This window comes from Sciurus carolinensis, chromosome 13, assembly GCF_902686445.1.
Source record: "Sciurus carolinensis chromosome 13, mSciCar1.2, whole genome shotgun sequence".
NCBI lineage: Eukaryota > Metazoa > Chordata > Mammalia > Rodentia > Sciuridae > Sciurus > Sciurus carolinensis.
The window spans coordinates 25,846,873-25,866,027 of NC_062225.1; the positions used below are offsets into that span (position 1 = coordinate 25,846,873).

At 39.6% G+C, this 19,155-nt stretch overlaps 1 long non-coding RNA gene and 1 pseudogene across 1 annotated transcript; one reads left to right on the plus strand and one right to left on the minus strand.

The window, feature by feature from the left end:
- Window positions 1-363: 363 nt before the first annotated feature.
- LOC124962837 (centromere protein I-like) lies at window positions 364-6,571 on the plus strand (annotated as a pseudogene).
- Window positions 6,572-10,577: 4,006 nt separating this feature from the next.
- LOC124963100 (uncharacterized) lies at window positions 10,578-18,381 on the minus strand. The gene is made up of 3 exons (XR_007104655.1): window positions 18,129-18,381; window positions 16,389-16,462; window positions 10,578-10,845 (listed from the first exon to the last, which is right to left on the minus strand). It is a non-coding gene; the product is annotated as an uncharacterized LOC124963100 (long non-coding RNA).
- Between the last annotated feature and the right edge of the window lie 774 nt (window positions 18,382-19,155).

Below are 19,155 nucleotides of genomic sequence, written 5' to 3' on the forward strand. Positions count from 1 at the left end.
TCATGGTATAGTATTACTAAACCAATGACTAGATCCTGTAATGTAATGTGTTAATAAATTCATTCACATTTGGTTATACATAAAGCTGAAAGTACTAGGAATTTAACTGTGTTTGAAAATAGGTATACGGTGGCTTGGTAGGAAGGGGTGGGGACTGTATCTCATCAGTATATTGATAGCAAGGGAAGCATGGATCATGTGTTGGAAAATCAAACTAGCACAGAATATTTTGAAAATCTCTCTCCCTGGGATGTCTTTCTACTGAGGTGTGAAGTGTTGGCCTAAATCTTTCTCTCCCTTTGCAGAAGGAGGAAGTGGAGGAACTTGCTGGGAACATGACTATGCAGGAAGAGCTAGAATAGGATGCCACATGACAAGCAGCAACAGCTGGAACAGGAACAGTTCCATGCCTTTAAGGAAATGATCCAGAACCAGGAACTAGCAAAAGTGACTGAAAAATGTACAGGAACTTGAAAGGTGGACCCTGGCCTAGGTGGCCTCTGGTGCGTGACTTGGAAAAACCCTCCTTGGATGTGTTCCCCACCTCACCTGTGTCATCCACACAGCCTTCGGACTGTAACAGAAAAGCAGGGCCAGCTAGGCCAACGGGGGTGGACAGGTCCTTGAAACCTAAAGAACTAAGAACCTCCCAAGGTAGTGAGTCCGTTTGCTGTTGTCCTCCCATTTTTGCTGCCACAGTATCATTCTGGAGGACTCAGCCTAGGAGGGCCTCTGTGATCCCACTAACCAGCCTTTGATAACAGAACCCCTTGGATAAGGACTGCCATAGTGTGTCCTGTCACACTGGCTCTCTTGTAAGAGGCCTTTGTTAAAAACATACAATTTACCTGAAGCCCGGTCAGTTTTCTGAAAAGCTGGTACTATCCCTGAAAGTCAAACCCTCAGCTTTTAAGGTCATTCAGAGATTGAAAATGTTTAGTGAATTAGAGACCACCACTGGCTTTTTGTAAAAACTTATCCTAATATGTACAGAACCATGGTACAAATCAATGACTGACTTTTAAAAAAAAAGAGAGAAAAAACAGGCTACTGAATTGTGCTTGCCCTGAAAGCATTCCTGATAAGGAGCATGGTAAAGGTAAAGATCATGTGTGGTGGGTGATAACTCAGTTCAACCATAAAAACTACTGTCAGTCTTACCTCCTGTCACCAATGATGACAATCAAGAAAATAAGAATGGGGTAAAATGATGAGTATATCTTGATCTTTAGAGGAATTTGTGGAAGGCAGGAACTGACTCTCAAGTAGTCACTTAAAGAAGTCAGCTTTGATGGAAATCCATCTACAAGTACAGTGTACAAAGGGAAGGAGGGCTGAGCTGTGAGGTCTGAGATTTTGACAGTCACCCCCATTTACTAGGCAGGCTTATCTTCCACTACTGTTCCTTCCTATGTATTCTAAGTTCAGGGAAATTGAAGTCTCATGTTCCAGGACATTCCCTCCACTGCCTTATCCAATGAGGTTTGTTAACATTTGACTTCTACCCAGACTTTTGCCTGCTTCCCAGGTTTTCTTGAAGACTTTCCTCTCCTTTCAATCAGGTTGATTGGGTTCTCTGTAAAACTCCCAGAGCTCTTTTTATGTGCAATACAAGTTAGATCATTTATCAGATTCTGTAGTCATTTGTCAATAACTTGATTTTCACTTAGTGCTAGTAAGGACCTGAGTGTTGCTCAAGTCTGATTCACATTTGTGTTCCCTGTAGGCTGAGCACAGTGTCTACTTGGTATGCATTTGGTAGGCAACTTTACTGAACTAAAAGGAAAGAACTGTGCCAAACCTTAATTCATTATTTGTAGTTGTCATCATCAAACTTCTGAATAAATGTGCATCTCATGGTCTGACTTTGTCATCTCTGGCAGTTCAGACCTTGCTGTTGAATGTGCAGAAGCAGAATGTACTTTAAAAAAGATGTTTATTATGAAAATATGGCTGTGAAAGTTGCTTCCTACGCTTAGTTTTCTGGTTTTCTCATAGGTTTTTTTACATGGTATTCAGGAACTGGGTCCATCCTTGGCATCCTGAAGCAGTTTTAGAACTTCTTTGTTCATGCATTTTTAGAGGGACCAGATTTTTGTTATTTTAGGGGGTTGGGGTTTGGAATTTAAACTATCTTCTAAAGAATACTCAGAAACAAATAAATACCTAAGTCATTTTCCATTATGAAGACTATATTATTTTATGCCCCCTTGAAAGTCATACTTTAATATTCTTAGGAGGTCAAAGAGAGGTGAAAAATGAAACGTTCAGTTGAAAGGGGAGGTTATTTATTAATCCTTCTTTTTAGATGATGGCAGAGAATTTCTAAATATCTTAGAAATGTTTTGGAAAGGAGTGGTTTACCACTGTCTGACCTTGAATAAGTAAAGTCTACTTTTTCTTGAAGTATCGACAACCTGAACTCAAACTGCAAAGTTTCCTATAAATCAGATATCAGTGAGACAAAAGGCACAATTCATCCTTCTCCAGCTGGGAGCCTATGAAATGAATAAGTTACATGCTTCCAAAATACAATGGTGGAACTGGTGTAGGACATGCAGTCCCATTCCAAAAGGCAGAAACAAATGAAGAACTGAGTGATTGGAGCAGGTTTGGTAGTGCATGCCTATGATGCCACTACAAGGGAGGCTGAGGTGGGAGGATTCTCAAGTTCAAGGCCAGCTTGGGCAACATACAAACCACACATGTGAAAACAACATTAAGTCTTAATGTTGGAGAACAATCACTTTTGATTCCATATCCTGCATCCTGGGTACACTAGGACAAGGGATAGACTCTCCGAAGACCTCAGACAGCCCATTTCTTTGTTTGTTATCTCCAGAAGCCCAGAGTGCTGGGGATTCGAACCTGGGCCTCCAGCATGAGAGGCTGGCTCTCTACGAAATGTGCTATATGGCCTGCTGCCAGACAGCCCATTTCTATGTTTTCTGCTGAGTTCAATTTGATTAGAGCTCTCATGAGTTGGAGTCTTATGCCCAAATTTGTAGAGAATGAAATCGTGGACTGATGGCTCTCTGGTTCTGAGTCTTTAAGCACTGCCCCACTCCTCTAATGATAAGGTGCTGCCCCAAATGGGACTCTCTTTGGTGGCTCTGCTCCTATGACACATCTCAGAACAGGCCCTCAGACTGTCTGCAACATACTTTGAAACCTTGGTAGAGACCACATGGCCCCACAGCTCTTAGGGGCATTGGCTTATATGAATATGGAGACTGAGAAGTTCCACAAAATATTTTTGCTAGATGAACACCCTGGAATGCTGGTCATGTGACTCTGTTCACATCCAAAACCTTCAGAACCAGGGCAGCTCATGGCATAATTCTCAGTTTCAGTCCAAATATCTTAGAATCCAGGAGCCACTGGTTCAAGTCTTACAGTCCAAAGTCTAGAAACCCAGTCCCTGATTTCCAAAGGCAGAAAAAGAATGCCTGTGTTGTGATTCTGTCTGGGGTCCTAGCTGACTGCATAGTGCCCACCCATATTAATGGCAGATCTTCCCCAATCAGTCTGGAGAACCACACATCAGTTTCCTTCAGAAAACCTCTGAAAGTCACACCCAGAAATAACTCTTTACCATGTATGTATTCCTTAATGCAGTCAAGCTGACACATAAAATTGACCATCACATCTCCTAATCAGCTGTGGCCTCAGGCTGGAGAAGAGATTTTATGACTCTTTTGATGTCATAAGAATGAGATGCCCACTCAATGTCTGAAGTTGGGGGGATTCTTAGCATTGCTCTCCCAATGCTAGCAGCTGTGAGCTCTGCTTGGAATGATTCAGCCTCATGGTCTCAGACTTTTCCCTTCTCCATTACAGTTCCTACAATTGATGGACTGCACCTTGTGGTGGTGCGCAGAAGGGTGTGACCTCAGTTTCTCCAGTTAGCCACTGCCAATACTGTTCGGGGAGTAGAAGAAAGTTGAATTCTCTTTGAGAAACTGGTAAAAGAGAAAAGGAGAGAAAAGAAAAACACACAAATGTCAAACTCGTTCCTGAAATGAGACTTTCATTTTCCTTGACCTCCCATGACTCTGAGAGAAGATGTTCAGGGTCACTTTCTCTTTGCATCAAATTCTCCACACATGCAACCATGGACTATTCAGTATAGTCCCTTTAAATTTGTTGACTCTGTATTTGGTTGCTTTTCAGATTCCCTTGAATTGAACTGATTCTAGTTCGATACACATGCACCAAACTCTAAACATAGTAGGAAGAGCTACCCACTACCTATATCACCATGCTCGGAACACTTACTCTGTGGTAGGGCCTGGAAATATAAAATAAATGTAAGGCACACAGTTTACATTCACAAAAAGTGTCCAATCACATTTGAGATGGGAAGACATGAAATAACGATAGACAGCATTGTGATTCTGTCTGAGCTCCCAGCTGCTATATGTACCATACAAGCACTAGGAATTTTGAGGAAAAAGAGCACTGAATGCAGGCACTTAGATAACCCATTACTAATTGCCAAATGAATCCATGAATGAAGTGGAACAGACGCAGCCTGAGTTTAATGAAGGACTTAACAGTGAAAGGGAAACTGCTTTAGACATAAGCAAAGGAAGAGAAATGCTAATCCACTTGGAGCTTTTCAGGAACCATTAGTACAATGCAACAGGGATGTGGTGTTTACCCAAGCTGGGCATCAGAGGAAGGTTATGGGATGGTCACAGCATCTTTGGTTATGAAGAGAAACCAGTAATACACATTAGTAGACAAGGGGGTGACCCACTGAGGCAAGGGATTCAGGGAACACAGAAGAGACTCATGCTGTGGTGGAAAGTAATGCTGCTTGTGGAGATGTTTGACTTTCCACAGTGGGGTTGCAGGACTGCACGAGAATCGTTTACAAGTTGTTTTCTCCTTTGGCAGATGAGGAATGAATTTACCACTACCCACAATCTCATCCCCAAGCAAAGTGCTGGTATGATTATTGCAACACAGAGAAAGAACTTTTCCTCATACAGGATCAGCAGGGTCTCATCAACCTGGGTGGGATTCATGTAAGCAAATCTCAGCTCTCTGAGGGTTCATCTCATGCTTGTGTTATGAACACTGCTTGTTTCTTGTGTGGAAGGGATTGTACCTAGATTATTTATTGTTTTCCTTTCCTTTGGATACAGTTCCTAGTATACTTGAGTGCTTGTACTAAGAAATCAGTAACCTGTTCCAGAACCTCTAGCAGTGGTGTTAGGTCCAGCTAATGTCCGTCCTCTAAACAAAAAATGGAATTCTTACTCACTTATAACTGTACTACATTCTGGTAGCTACATTAATGTGGGAAAAAAATAGATGAGTCTTTCTGATTTGCCTCAGTCACAGATCACTTCCACTGGAACAGCTTCAAAACTTCCCTCCACTCTTACAAAACATCCATTACTTAGAGCTGCCTTCTAAAATGGGCTCAGTGCTGAACAACTCTCTGCTACATTACTATGTTAACTGTGACAGAGATGAGTCAATGTCACTGAAGCTGTTACTAGTTCAGTCAACTATTACAAGAAGAATGTATTTGGTATAACGGGAAAAATTTTGAACATGGATAAGACTTTACCAACTTCCTGGACACTATCATCAGGGCACAGTGCTTCCTACACAAGGGGTTTTACTCCTGTGAAGCATTCCAATATGAGCGCTTTCCTCTCCCGGATGGCCTCTGTTGTTGGTCACAATTCCTTCAGCTGGTGAGCTGGATTTCTTTTGTCATTTCTCAGAGATGAAGCCTATTTTTTTTTGACCATCTAGCACAGCTCTTCTTTACATCAACCACGTCTTTCAAGTGTAGCATTCTTCAGAGTCTGAAAGAGGTGCTGCAAAATTGGCTGCTGGGGCTTTCTGTGGATACTGGCAGGAAACCTCTGGCAAGCAGTCCTCTGAAGACAACGTTGGGTGGATCCATGAACTCTGTGTCTAAACTGATTCACTATGTAGAATGGCTGTTTACTACTGCACTGTGATTGGAGAGTAACAGTACTTACTTGTTGCAGTTCAGGTTGGATTTGTATGAGAAGGATGTGACAGATATGTAAATTATAACCTTCCATTAGTGGTATTATTTGCTCCTTGGATGTTCTATTCTGCACTCCTTAGCCTGGATACCAGTAAACTGAACCAGCTGTGATACAGTATGCACAGGTAATTTAAAAATTTGATGCTGCCAAGAAAAATTACTTGGTACAAAAGGCAAAATCAGAGTTCAATTTCAGCAGCAAGACTTATGAAAAAATTGACCACTAAGTGACAACCAGGTGATTGCCTGTGGACATAAAAACCCTTTGAGAAAGGAACATATACTTACCTCCAAATCCTATAAAAAGCTGGAGTAGTGGAGTACAAAAAGAAGTTAAATTTAGTCTAACACCCTTCTCTATTAAGCTATGCTGCTTCCTTTTTGCTGCAGGAAAGCCCAGAAGAAAGGACAATGAACTGAGCTCTACTCAGGGGAAGAAATGGAACTGGTATTTGAAGTATTTATTCTCAGAGGTTACAAGGTTTGAAACATTTCATAGGAAGTAATATTCATCATTCTTCTGTCCCATGATCAGAGCTGTCCCTTTATCAGAGAGCAGAACCACCATGATAAATATGAAATGAATATTAACATACAAGCTGAACACATCAGATTAAATTACTTCCTCAAGGCTAGAGAGGTCAAGTAACTCAACTTTGTTTCCATATTTTTAAACTTTTAGCTTACTGGTGAAAAATGACCTCTTCATCGTGCTCTGCCCTCCACCAAATTATACATGAAGAGACACATCTGCTTTGTGGTGGGAGTTTTCATATTTTTTATACTATGAGCTGCATAGAAGAGAGCAGGTAATATATAGTGCTAGTCAATCCACAGACATACTTTTGCATACTCTGCTGCCTCTGTGAAACCTGTGGATATTGACATTTTTTCTTATGTGAACAACACAGCAGTGCCAAATTAATAGGATACAACACATATGACTCTAAGAGCCCTGAGTAGCTGATAACCTCCTGGGCCTTCACTGGTAGGAATTTGTTGAAACAAGGAAGGAGAAGGGATGGGGGGTAATCAAGACATTTCTGTTCATGGTGATACAGATTCATTAAACTATTTTATTTGTGTGTATATGTGTATGTATATACATAATTTTTAAATGTTCAGGTCTATGTAAACTAACTGCAACTTTATTTTGAGAAGGAATTCTGAAGCTTTTCATGAATTTTCTGTTAGCTAAACTAAGATGTTGAAAATAATAATTTTGGAGGGCTGGGGTTGTAGCTCAGTGGTAGAGAGCTTCCTAGCATGTGTAAGGCACTGGGATCAATATTCAGCACTGTAAATAAATAAATGAATAATGTCCATCAAGAACTAAACAATAATTTTACAAAATATGAATTTCTACTCCAGTGTTACTGAATGACTCTGCTACTCTTAATAAAATTCATATCATTTTAGAGGAATGAAGCTGAATTCATCTTTGCATTGAAGGGCACATTCTCAGTTTTTTCCTACTAAAACAAAAACTATAATCAGACAGTAGAAATCTCACTCATGTATTCATAGAGTGAATTAATATGTATTCAGTTCCTTACTATGTGCCAGGTATTTTTTGGTATGCTGATTATATAGTTGTATCTCAAAGTTCCCTCTTTTATGGAGATTATATTCCAGTGAAGAAGGTAATAGCCATATATAAATATCAAGTGGTAAGAAGAAAAAGCAGGCATTAGGGATAGAATGGGGAGGTGGTTGCTCTTATTCATAAGGTGGTTAGGGAAGGTCTGTCTGAAGAGATGATATAGGCAGAGAACCTCATAAGCATATGAGCCATTTGACTAGGAAAGAGCATTCTGCACAGAGGCAAAGGCAAGTAAAAAGACTCTGAAGTGTTAACTTATGTGGCATGTTTAAGGAACAGCAGAGGCTGGTGAGGTTACAGCATGATTAAGACAAAAGAGTGGGAAGAACTCGGGACAAAAGGCAGAGACTACTTTATGAAAGGTCCATTTAGCCTGGTATGGATATGTAAATCGAGGCCATTAGTGTGACTGAGAAAATATGGCATAATTTGGCTTACCTGTATGAAATATGAAGATACAGTGTAGAATTACACAGAAGAGGATTGAAGGGCAAAGCAGAGAATACATAGGTTCTTACAGTATTCCAGGCAAGAGACTTAGGCTAGTCTCACAGGTGATAGAGAAGTGTTTAGATGTTGGATTCAGTCTCTATTTTGAAGGTAGAGAAATTAGGATTTACCGACTGCTTGGATATCAGGAGGAAGAAAGAGAGGAGTCAAGGATGAGTCCTACATCTTTGTTTATCTGAACTAGGTGAATTCTGAGATAGAGATGAGGCACACTGGAGGAAAAGGATTTGGAAAAGCATAAAATCAACTTCTATTTTGTCCATGTTGGGTTGGAGATGCTGAATAGACAACTGGATTTCAGGGTATAGTTTAGGCCTTGAAATTTAATCTGGAGTCATTAGGGAATAACCATGGCATTAGACGAAATTACTTTATGCATCTGGAAAAGAGAAAATGGAAAAGGATCGAGCCCTGGGGTCTTCCAACATTATGGAGTAAAGAAAAGGAATAACAAAAGACTGAGAAGGACTCAAAAATGTACTAGAAATGTACTAAAATGAGGAGACTGCTATGCTAGAAGCCAGGTAACAAGGTGGTTTCGAAAAGGTGGGAATATTTCCATATGTTCTCATAAATAAGAAGAAACTTAAATAGTTGATCTCATAAGGGACAACAGAATAGTGATTAGCAGAGGCCAGGTGAGTTGGGGAATTGAGTTTGAAGAGAGGATATTTTATGGGTGTACAGGTGCACTTGGTGGGACCATACTAATGTTTGATAGCACTGTAAGGTAACTGTGTTTGACAACAATGAAGTGCACAGTTCAAAATGGATCCTAACTTCCAAAACTATGGCTCAGTGATAGAGCACTTGCAAAGCATGTGTGAGGCAGTGGGTTTGATTCTCTGCACTGCATATAAATAAATAAAATAAAGGACCATCTCCAACAAAAAGTATACATATATTTTATTTTTGCATATATATATTTATATGCATATATAAATGACAGTGAAGTCTTTAAAAAAGAAAAAAATAGGAAATTGAATGTTGTCTAAAAGAAAAATATATATATATTTTTGACATGTAATATGCCAATTATCCTGACAGTTTTACGTTGTATATATATGTAATGAAATAGAACACTGTATACCATAAATACATAGAATTATATATCAATTAAAACGTTTTAAGTCAAATAATAAAAAATGCAGTTCCTCAAAATAAGAGGAAGAAAAAAGAAAGTGAACTATGTAGTCACCATGTTGTATAAGAAATCTTTTAACAACAGCAAAAGAAATTATGGGTCTCTTCACATACTTGCATTGCATTTACTTGTTTACAATGCTGGAAAGAAATATCCTTAGTTTTTGTGAACTTCAAGTGTACCCCTCATGGTTGTAAATAGCTTTTACTTGAAAAGGAGTTTGGGGTCAGCTGTTGAGAAGACCTAACACAGCCATACCTTTCTTTATGCACCACACGTGACTGTCCGTGCTCACTAAGAGTCCTCTGGCTCCTTACTCTTCTCACACTCATGCCACACAGATCTCATTTCTCTCCAGTGTTGACCTACACACTCAACTCTTCCTACCAGATGATGCTACCAGAGTCAGTAACTAGTGTCTGCTTCCCCAAGTTTCAGGAGTGAGTACACAGGACTTGGTTCTGGGTGTTATAGGGAGGCAGGAGCAAAGAAAATCTCAGAGCAAAAGGTCTTTATACTTGAGACTTGTTCTTTAGAAAATATCTAGATTGTAGCATTAACTGGCTTCTTTCTAAAATGCTTCTTGAAAGTTCCATATTCTGATAACCCTATGATTCTTGTTTTAAAAGATATATAAGCAATAGTTTTGTTGCTTTTCTAAGAGAAGTCAGGTGCAGTGGTCCATGCCTATAATCCCAGCAACTTGGGAGGCTACGACAGGAGGATTGATCCTCAGCATCTTAGTGAGAACCTATCTCAAAAAAAACAAACACAAAAACAAAAACGAATAAAAACAGGGCTGGTTATGTAGGTCTATGGTAAAGCGCCCCTGGGTTCAATTCCAAGTATCAAAAAATTAAAATAAAAATAAATTTTAAAAAGTCCACCAGAAATTTAGAGTATTTGACCTGAAGTGATGGGAGTTCAAGAGTTCAATGTTATATTAAAGAATTTCAAATCTGTGCTAAGCGGGTGGAGCTCAGTGGTAAAGCACTTGTATGCAGAGGTACCATCCCTGGCACCACACACACAAAGACACACAGAAGTTCAAAGAGAAACTCATAATGTTGGGTTAGCTCTTTTTCATACCAATTACTGTTATTTATTATGAGTTCTCACAGCAAAACCAATGTGGTTGCACTGATGAATCAATCTATAACTATGCTTCATTCAAAAGACAAGACACTTGTAAACCAGCATAGTACAGAAGCTGTCTTAAAATGAACTTAGTTGTACTGTGTGTGAGAGTGCATGCCTGGTCCTGTGTGTGTGTGTGTGTGTGGGGGGGGGGGGGGGGGCTGAGGAACACCTTTGTTTGCCTCTGAATCTGCCTTTTCTTGAGAACTGACCACGGACTACAGGAGATTTCTTCATGTTGCCAGAAAGGATTTCATCCACACAGCAAGGATCTACCTGTTTTGTATATACATCCAGTGTAGAAGAAATGGGAGCTGTACTTCAGGCAAGGAGGACAGTCAGAGCTGACGAGGTGTATTGTTCTGCCTGGCCACATGGAAGATATGTCTTGTCATTTGTCTTTCCAGATCTCTGTAATAAGGACAGACATGGGAAGCATTGTGACATGAAAACAGATTTGAATCTGAGCTATGCCACTGAATCACAGTATGACTTTGGTGCTACTTACCCTTCCTAGACCTCATCTTTCCTATCAGTAAACTGAGGATAATAATAAAACATATTTATAGGCTTACTGCAAGGATTAAAGGAAGTAGGGGCTGGAGGTGAAACTTTCCAGTACAACATGTGTTTAGCATGCATAAGGCCCTGAATTCCCCAGCAATATGTGCACAAAAGAAGTAATTTGCAGGAAATACCTAATACAGTAGCTGGATAATGAAATGTTACTTTTGTTCTTCATTGGTGTCAACTACTATGCCTACATTTTGACAAGAGGTTTGAATGCAAAGGAAAAAAGCATCTGAGATCGTTTAATTAAGTATACTTGACCTGGAATTTTGCTCAGATAGAGGGTAAGTGAAAAGCCCATAGCTCAGAAGTTAATTGGAAAGTATCAGCATGATTCCCAAGGTTTTTACATTATAAAGACTACAAACATAATTTCACAGAAAAAGCCTAGGAACATTTTCAGCCTGGTAGCAATGCATATCTCTAGAACTCAGATCGTAGTCTCTAAGTATCATTCCCACTAAAAGGAATCTAAGGACCTTGTTAAGATGACTGATTCAGGCTGGGGCACAAAATGATCAAGATGAGCATGGAACTCTTTTATACATACAGCAAAAATAGTGACAAAGATTTCTAAGGTTGTTTCAAAATGTCTCAGGCACCAAATTGAGGAGCTCCAAACATCCAAAGATAGGGCTTCAACTTGTACCTTAGTAACAAAAACAATGGCATGGTGTTCATAATGATATAAAAAATAAATTAATAAAATTCTACTAGTCCAACTCATTAATGTGCAAACTTAAATAAAAGAAAAGAATCATGCCTACACAACTGGGTCTCCTGTTGATAAGGGGAAACTTGTCTTTATAGAAAAATCCATAGATAATAAAGGAAGAAAGAATTATTGACCTTTAGATTTTTCAAAGTCTCAAAAGAATTGATGGACCAATCATCAAGAACTGCTAACATCATAGAAAGAGATAACCACTCATTTATAAGCTTCCTCGGAAAATATCAAATACAAGGTCAGTTCTCAATCTGTCTTCCTACAAAAAAAAAAAAAGAGAGTGAGTGAGAGAGAGAGAGAAAACAAGTCTGAACATGACCACGCTAGATCCAAGTACCAATTTGCAGACAGTGAAGGACTAGAAAAAATATTAACAACACAAGGGGATGTAATTGTCAAACTCTGCATACCACAAATACTACCTGATTAATACATAAATTTCAAGGCACCATTGGAGGAGTTACAGACATGGAAGGGAATCTGTGGATTAAATAAGACATAAGTCTTAACTAATTGCAACGTGACAATATTTTATGGCATTTAGGAGCTAACTGCAAGATTCAGCACTGATGGGATATGTGCCATTCAAGAACTGACATAAAAAAGTAAAAGTACATACATTTACAATATACACACCAAGAGGTAGAAATAAAATTATATGACATCTGAGATTTGCTTTGAAATACTGCAGAATGGGGTGAAACAGGTAGGGGTACAGATGAAAGAAGACAGTCATCAGTTGATAAACATTAAAGGTGAAGGCATTAGTGGGTATGCAATAAACACCTATAAATATTATGTCTCTCTGTATCTGTGTGACATTTAAGATAACACCTTAAAAACAAGAAGACGACACTGCAAAAGTACAGTAGTTTCTCAGAAGGTTACACAGAGAAGCACCATGTGACCCAGCAATTCTACTCCTAGTCTGACGTCCAGAAGAACTGAAAGCAAGGATTCAAATATTTATACACCAGCCCAGCACAATGGGACATGCCTGTATTCTCACTGACTCATGAGGCTGAGGCAGGAGTATCACATGCTTGAGGCTACCTTCAGTAAGACCCTAAGCAACTCAGTGACACCCTGTCTCAAAATAAAAATTAAAAAGGGCTGTGGATAAGGCTCAATGGTAAAGTCCCTCTGGGTTCAATTACCAATACCGAAAAAAAACAAAAACAAACATTTGTACATCAAGGTTCATAGCAGCGATATTTACTATAGTCAAAGAAACACCCAAGTGCCTATAAATTGATGAAGGAACAACAAAACATGGCACATGCAAACAATGAAATATTTAGCCATGAAAAGGAATAAGATTCTGACACATGACACAAAATGGATGAATCTTGAAAACATCATTAGTGAAATGGGCTAGACACAAATATTATTATTCCATTTCGATGAGGCACCAAGAATAGACAAAGTTATACAGACAAAAAGTAGATTAGAGGTTACCAGGGGCTGGAGGAAGAAAAGAGAATTACTTTTTATAGGTTATTGAGTTTTTGTTGAACTTGATAAAAATGACTGGGTACAAACAGTAGCAATGGTGACCAAAGGGTTCATGTCTCCAATCTCATTTTGGAACAGCAATTAAAAGCATATAATTAGGGAAACCACTGGGTTTCCTTTTTAAATTATTATTACCCATGACAGAAGGCCAGGCTTCACATGAGCATATGATGAAAATATAAAATCATTATGGAATTACTATGAATTATTTTAACATCATAATGAAGAATGGTGCACACCTGTAATCCCAGCAGCTGGGGAGGCTGAGGCAGGAGTATGGCAAGTTCAAAGTCAGTTTCAGCAACAGGAAAGCACTAGGCAACTCAGTGAGACCCTATCCTCTAAAAAAGCAATACATAATAGGACTGGGGATATGGCTCAGTAGTTGAGTGCACTTGAGTTCAAGTTCAATCCTTGGTTGGAAAAAAAAAATAAGATACAATGTTCCTTTCAGTTAAAGGTTCAATTTACCTCTGACTCATATTAGTGCTGAGTAATGGTCAAAAGAATAATCAATCCAAGCTCTTTGTTCATTCTCAAATTTTCTTAAAAAGTTCCAGAGCAAAAACTTTACTTCTGGAGCAAGTTTGGTTTCAAAACTGTCAGAGAGAATGAAATAGAAAAAGTGAGCTAAAATCCACTTATACATTTATTCATTTCCGAAGATACCAACGAACTGTGAAATACAAGGAGGGTTTCTACTCCTCTAGAAGCTAAATTACAAACCTCTCTTCCACTGATCTGAACGAAGAAAAAAAGCTTACTCTATATGTAAAAGCTCACTCAATGTATAAATATATGTGTTATCTATATTCCATATACTAAATGACTTGTGAACATCCTAGTCAACATTAATACAGCTTTTTTTTAAAAAAAGAAAAAACATGCTGTTTACCTAAGATTTGGAACCTAACTTTGATTCACAAATAAAGTATTTTTGGGCAATTATAATGTTCATTGAATTTCTCAGGACAGTAATCACCTGATCAACAAAGTGAAGGCTATATTTTGTTTTGTTTGGAAATACATTGAGTTGTTCACTGCTTTGGAAATATGACCTAGGTCACAATCTATATTTGTAGATCTTGCATTCATACTATAAACACCTCTTTCTTCATATCTTCTAGTGTACTAATGTTCATTAATTTAGATATTGAAAGATATATGACTTAATTGTAAATGTAGTGTGTTATTCAGAGTTATGGCATTATACTGATTTCTTTAAAAGTATGTTTTGAAATAAATTATATTCATCTACAAATATTTATGGGGAACAAAGAACACATGAAGGAGGATTTGGTACAAAAGGAAAACGGAGTGTGACAGGGTTGAAAACCAGTGTTCTAATAATCTGTTCATATATTCATAGCCTCTATGAAAAACAGCAGCCCAAATCAAAAAAAACATTGGTTGGGAAACAATTTTCAATAGAGAGCCACAGTACTATTGGCTGAAAGTTAACTAGAACATACTGCTTTGTTTGGTGTAGAGCAGGGAAAATTAAATCTAGAACACGCACCTCAGCAGAGGTAGGCTGGCTCTGAAACAGGGCAGGCAAAGATGGTCTCCAAGACACCGTAAAAAATAGGGAAGCTGTTTCTTAATATTCTTTTAGAAACTAATTATTTAGCTGAATTCCATATGAGTGAGACAGATTCAAAGGAAAGAGACTGAAGAACTTTCTCCGTATTTCCAGTTTGGCTACAGTTGGTCATGCTTCTAAAACCAATGTTGAATGAAGCAATGGCACAAAGGGTCACAGGCATAAGCACACAAGCCACCAAGTAGCTCTGGCACTGAGTAGCAAGTTGCAAAAGCTGTGCATCTTGGGCAGCAGGTAGGAATCCTTCAGATTCAACCCAAATCACTGTAATTACATAAATAATACCCATGGACAGAATAAGCTTTCCATGGCATGGCTCTGAGAGCTAAGAAGTAAATTTACCTTGAAATTTTTAAAGTATGCAAATCAAGATATCACTATACAGTGGACATAGTCAGGTCCCTTTTAGCACTATGATATCTCTGGGGCCTAAAAAATGTACTCTGAGTAAAGGTCACCGTGATCAAGACAAACACAAAAAGTTCACCAATCCCAACAAACAGCACAATTTAAGACAAGATTAATTCTCAACATCTATGTGCAGGGCTGGGGATGTGGCTCAGTGGTAGAGTGCTTCACTAGCATGAGTGATGCACTGGGTTCGACACTCTCCACCACATAAAAAATAAATAAAATTTAGGTACAGTGTCCATTTATGACTCCAGAAAAAATTTTTAAGTGATTTATGTGTAAATAAAACTACTTTTCCCATAAAAAAATAAAATAAAAAGGAATGTTTGGTATCACAATTTCATTGTGCGTGCCAGAAATCTGGCAAAGTTTCAGTCATCAATGTCAGGTGTTGGGTCATTTTTGTTTGTTTTTAAATATTTTCCATTTCAAGGAAACTGGTTTAATAGAGTGGCCAAGCACAGAAGCAATGAAGTCAAGCTGCCTGAATATCAATGTTCTACTTCCCCACACCCAGCCCTGGCTGTGTGATACTGTGGATCATATGGATGCCTGAGTTGTGACTCCTAAGTCCCAGAGACAGCCACAAATAAGGGTTCCATTGTTTGCACATGTGTAAAACTCATAGCCAGATGAGTGAAGAAGGCAGAGACAATGTCCACTATACAGAGGCACTGTAGCATGCTTATGAGCAGCTGCATCCCAGAAGAACGTCTCCAAGCAAAGAAGCTCCCCACCACAGAAAGTCCCAGCTTGATAACACCATCCCTCTGCAGAGTCTGTGCTGTTCCTCTGCCGGATATAACCACCCAACTTCCTGCTAGCTATGTGGTCCAGGCAGAAACCTGAGAGCATAACTAGCCTGCAGGTTTCCAACTAGAGGCCAAATAGTGGGGCTTTTAACCTCTACCCCAAAAAGGAACCAATAGCTATGATGTACACATTACTACAAAAGGTTTTTTAACAACTTTGTAGTGAAAAACTTTATTTTATAAATTTCATCTAGTGGTAAAATATATATATGTAAATGGAAATTCCATATTTTTTGAAAAAAGAAAAAAAAATACCCTAGTCTTCCATGTGATGAATTTATATTTCTGAAAGAATACTGAATTAACTTTTGCTTACCTTTTACAAAGGGACTTTAAAAGCAATCAATCAAGTTTCAGCCATCCTGTCCAACTGGGAGATAGTCTTTCCACCTAGGAGATACATTCTTTGTTAGCCAAACTGTATATTAGCCTTGACTCCATGCACAGAATAAAGGCTGCTGGAAAACCACAGTCGCTGCTGACACAGCATATCCCTTCTCTCTGTTTTACATTCTGCTACTTAACTTATTCATCCCTGTCTGGTAACAATTCCTTCTCACATCTCCCCATCTTGAAAACAGATCAAAGGCAACAGAACAAAGGTCTCCAGAAATCAGTAACATCTAAAATCAGATGGCCAGAACTACTGTATCCCTCACAAAACCTAACCCCAGTACCAAATACTAAGGTTTTATTAATACAAAATAGTGTAATACTTTGAATTCAAATCTTTAAACATGATTTTTTTAGTCTTCATACAACTGATAGCATCAAATTCAATCCGTAGAGAATTTAAAGTTTATTTCTGAACAGAAAACTCTTCAAATAGAAAGGGACGGTGAACTTCACTTAAAAAGACTAGGACTCAACCCTGAAAAGTATTATTTGAGCTCACTTCTGTAGGACAAGGTAGAAGTAAGTATGGTGAATTCAATACATCTCAAGCACAGAAAGTCAAGAGCAGTAAGAAGTGGGGCTCGGAGAAGCAGAGAGGATCCCACACCACACAGGGCCTCACAGATCATGTAAGAGATTGGTTTTATTCTTAAAATAATGCTTGACACTGATGTCTATGAGCTACCTTCCAATTCCATTTCAATTTCAACATGGTTTGGATGCTGAGGCTAACTAAACCCATGAGCCCTTCACCACTGAGCTATACACCCACACTTTTTTTTTTTTTTTAAGAGACAAGGTCTCCCTAAACTGCTGAGCCTGGATTAGAACTTGTGATTTTCCTGACTTAAGGCTCCCAAGTAGCTGGGATTACAGCCACGCACCACTGTGCAGGGCTCAATTTCAATCGTTCACAATGACCTACTTAAAAGATTTGTGCAAAGAACAGACTGGAAAAAAGTAAAGAATAGATATAGGGACACTATTGCACTCAACTGCAACAGGTCAGGCAAGACCTGCGTTAGGATGCTGAAGGAGACGAGCTGGCAGATTCAAAAGATATTCAGGAGATAGAATCAAAAGGACTCAATGAAGTTTGGAAGGGAGGAGAGGAAGATTTCGAGGAGTAAACGGTTCCACTGCACACAGGCACACAGCCTCAAAACTAACCATCTGGGCATGTACAGGAAGGTCTCAGGGGCCACCCGTTAGGAAGCACCAGTGTGGCTTCGGTGATTCCTGGCAAGGACGCAAACCTACTTTTCACGAAAGGTCTCAGGCAGGTACTGAGGGATTCATTCGAATTTAAATATTACTCGTATTTTCTGTGCCAAACAATAACACGACCTGAGGAATTCAAGGGCACGTTCCATCTGGACGATTAAGGAGAGTCCCCAACACCATGGCCCGCCTCAAAGGCATACCTGACCCGAAGAGAAAGGGACACGGCCTCACTTCTAAAAGGGTGGGGCGCATCACAGAACGCCGCACGCCATTCCTTTCAGCTTCTGCTGGAGGCACAGCGAGGGTCAAAGGCTCTAATCCCGGGCAGACGGGCCAAGCTCGCCGCGGCGACAGGGCGAGGCTGAGACCACAAGAGCTGGAGCCCACCCCAGAAGGTACGAGCCGGAAGGGCCAACCCAGCAGCAGGGCATATCACCTTTCCGGGATGCGGTTTCCGCCCTTCCTCTTTGCTGAGGGACGTCCAGAAAAGTCGCGTCCCCGGCCTCAGTCACTCCGGACGGGATGCCATTGGCCCACGTAGACGCCGAGATGGGGCACACTCAATGCCAAGCGGATCAAGGCCGTCACTGTGGCGTCCTCGCTGCCGGAACAAGACGCTGGTCGGGAGCGCGCCCGGCAATTACCCAGGGTGTGCGGTTCCACGCCACTGCGCCTGCGCCACTTCCCGTCGTGATGGGACACACCCGCTTGCTGTGTTGCTCGACTTACATACGGGACTCTGGCGCCCACAGCGCCCTCTTTAGCCCGAGGCCTGTAGCACAGGTCTGTGAGTTCCTGTGAGCACTCCTGAATTCAAATCTGCTGGCCCTGGAATAAAGAGTTAGGTCCCACTGCACCCAGTTCCGTATGTATTCTTCGAGATGTTTCTACGTGTTTACATTTACATTTTGTATATCTTTTATGGATATTTACTTTCACATATATGTATAGCTTCTTCCTATGCAGCAGCAGCACACCATACGATTTCTGTCTCTAGAATGCTGATTTTTCTCAGTTTATACGTGTATTCATTCAAGTTTTTAATGACCACAGTGCATTGCATGCATTGTAAGTAACATAACTCAAAGTATCATCATTTGCTTATCCAGTCCCATATTGATGGACTCTAGTTTTCACGTCTTTGGTTTGGGTTTTGTCTTCTCTTACAGACCATGCATTGAACTATCCCTACACATATACAAAAGTATATCTAAATTTCTAGAAATAGAATTTCTGGAATGAAGAAAACAGAAACTTAAAGGTTTGAAAGCTACTCCCTAATTGACCACCCAAATTTATATCAACCTGTACTCCCATTCCTAGCAAGATATATACCAAGTTCCTATGAAATGACAGGTATCATGCTAACAGAGGATAACAATTGGATATGTTTTAGCAAATACCAAACCAAAATAAAACTGAGAGTCATAAGTGTGTAGCTCACATGTAATATCTACACAAAC